We start from the raw sequence: 2,672 nt of genomic DNA on the forward strand, positions 1-2,672 counted from the left end.
AAAAAAAAAAAAAAAGAAGGCAGGCAATACGGCAAAGTGATTAAGGGAAGGGCTTTGGAGTCAGGGCACACTAGAAACTGAGTCTACTATTCCCTGTGTGACCTTGGGCAAATTCCTTAGCCTTTCTGTGCCTACGTCCTCATCTGTAAAAGGGGAAAGGAATTCCAACCTCACAGAGTTGTTGGGAGGAATAAATTGATATGATGCACATGGTTCTTTGTTCAGTAAATGCTCAAACAATATAGGCTATCAAGATGTAACTTAATGTTCCTTCCTCCTGGAAGCCTTCCCTGACTTTTCCAGGGAAAGTGTGGCCTTTCCAAGAAAGCCCCAAAAAAGGGCCTGAAGGGTCTAGGAAGGACAGTTGCCCTCTGGCTAAGGAGCTATTCTGGGCATTTGGAGGAGTCGTGGGTGCCAGATGGGGGCAGGTTCTGGAGGGGACTGTGGGTGCAGGCATGTTTTTGTGGTCTCTCTCTCCTGTCTGGAGTCCATCTCCCCGAGGCAGATGTGAATGTCTGAATGCCTGCTGTCCTTGACTAAAACTTGTAAATAAGGCACCTTGGCAACCTCCCCTGGTGGTGGAAATCAAGAGGCGCTGAACTCAGACACAGCCTTGGCTCACAGACAGTACAGTCATCCGGCCAGGGCTCTCCCACCCTCCCACAAGGCCTCGCCAGGGAAACCATGATGCAGTCTCCACTGCCCTCTCCAAGCTCACTCCAGACATGAGGTCACTGGCAGAAAAGCCTGGGGTGAGATGCGAGCAGCCATTCCACCAACGGTTGCTCAAAGCCAGGCCATGCTGGGAAGGTTCCCAAGAAAAGAGGGGAGCCTCTTGCCAGGGGAGGTAGCAGAACTGACCCTTCCCTTCCTCTTCCTCCTCCACCTGCTGAGCCTGCCACATAGTAAGTGCTCAATCAACAGATGTGGAGTGAATGCATGAATCCCACTATGTGATCAGGGGTGGTAAGGCCACAGGACCTGGCCCCAAGAAACCCCCCAGGCAGGTGAGGGAGGCAGACGCTTGATCAGACCATTCTAACTCCGCTGGGATGCACAGTGGGGGCTCCCCAGGGCCCCCCATTTGCTCCTAGCCCCTCATTTCCCACCCAGATGGTCTGCTCACATTAGCAATGAGCACAGTCCACGTGCCCACACCATGGCCACCACGGGGCTGTGTGACCCTCAAGCAAGTCCCTGCCTCTCTAGACCTTCACTGAATCAGCCTCGGGGCCTGACTAGGTCCCCAGCCAGGTCTGGGCAGCTAGTGGGGGCCAAGGAGGCACTAGAGAAATCCAGCTGGAATTGCACACTGAGCCCCTTGTATATGTCATCTAGCCTGCATGGAAACCCTGGGGGCAGCTAAGATTGCCCCATTTTAAGGATGATACAACTAAAGTGCAGCAGTGACCTGCCCAGGGTCACACAGCTAGGAAGTGGCAGCGCCAGGATCAAATCCTGGTCTGACTCTAAGCCAGCCATCCTGCCCGTCCCCAAAGCACCTGCCCTACTGGCTGAAGGCTGGGACACTGCGCTAACCATGCAGGACACCTCCAGCTCGCAGTTCCCTCATTGCCCAGGTGCTGGGACAAGGCCAGCCTTAGGGCTTAATGGCCTTGACCCTTACCCACCCTGTTCGGGTCAGGCATTCGGAATCAGACCCAGGCAGGAATAAAATGAACAGCGAATGCACAACCTAGTGTGAAGAGAAGCTGGGGTTCTGTCCTCAGAGGGGAGATGGGGACAGCTTTCACCAAAAAGGTGTTCCTCAGGTGGTCTTGAAAGATGAGAGAGCCTCTGCCTGGTGGAGGAGCCATCCTAGGGAAAGGTCACAGCACCAGCAGAGGTGGGGCCCAAAGCCTCCTGGGCATCCAGGCCTAGGGCTCCCCGAAGGTCTGAGAGTCCTGGAGGGACTCTGAGACTGCTCTCTGGAGGCAGCGGAAGAACCCTCATTGGGAGCATTGTCCCCCCCCCACCACCACCACCACCTCTCTTCGAACTCAAGGCCAGTTCATTGACCATGCCCCCGCGCAGGCCCTTCGGCTCCCCTCTCGCCGGGGGCAACGCCAGGGAGCGCTGAGCGGCACAAAGGCTTCCCACCTGGTTCCCCAGCAATTGAGCGGGAGGGATCCTTGGGCCGGGGCACTGGGAGATCCCGGGACAGAGGAGCCCCTAAATGCTGAGGAGTGATGACATCATCTGTCCGGACTCCTGCTTTAGGAGGGGAAACTGAGGCCGAGAAAAGGCCCAAGTCACAAAGCCAGTGAATGGCAATGCCCTGGCCGTCCCAGGACGCCTGTTCCCCCCGCTCTGGCCCGAATTACTCCCGCGGGGGCCTCGGGGTCCAAAGCCCACTGCCTATCCACGATCCTCGCCCAGGGGTGCTGCCACCGCCGCCGCCCCGCGCCCGCGCGCCCTCCCGCCGCCCCGCGCCCGCTCACCTGGCACAGCAGGTCGAGCGCGTAGCCGGCGCACGCGGCCCACACGCCGGCGTCCACGCGCGCGGCCAGGGCCCCGAAGCGGTCGGCCAGCGCCGCGTCCTGCTCGGGAGCGCAGCAGCCGAAGGCCGAGTACTGCGCGCAGAAGCGCAGCGGCTGCGGCGGCCGGAAGGGCGGCCTGAAATCCAGGCACTGCGGGTGCGCTGCTGTCCGGAGCACCCGCAGAGCCAGCAG

General features: G+C 58.9%; 1 protein-coding gene across 9 annotated transcripts in view; it reads right to left on the minus strand.

Annotated features, from left to right (window-relative positions):
* HHIPL1 (HHIP like 1) overlaps positions 1-2,672 on the minus strand; it is a 52,280-nt gene that overhangs the window by 24,704 nt on the left and 24,904 nt on the right. The window contains exon 1 of one of the 9 annotated variants that reach the window (XM_019639341.1): positions 2,442-2,666. The exons of the other annotated variants lie outside the window; for them this stretch is intronic. The gene's annotated coding sequence lies outside the window, so the exon portion shown is untranslated. Of the gene's footprint in view, positions 1-2,441; positions 2,667-2,672 lie in introns of those variants that run through there. 9 annotated transcript variants of the gene reach the window in all.

This window comes from Hipposideros armiger, unplaced genomic scaffold (genome assembly GCF_001890085.2).
Source record: "Hipposideros armiger isolate ML-2016 unplaced genomic scaffold, ASM189008v1 scaffold_43, whole genome shotgun sequence".
Lineage (NCBI taxonomy): Eukaryota > Metazoa > Chordata > Mammalia > Chiroptera > Hipposideridae > Hipposideros > Hipposideros armiger.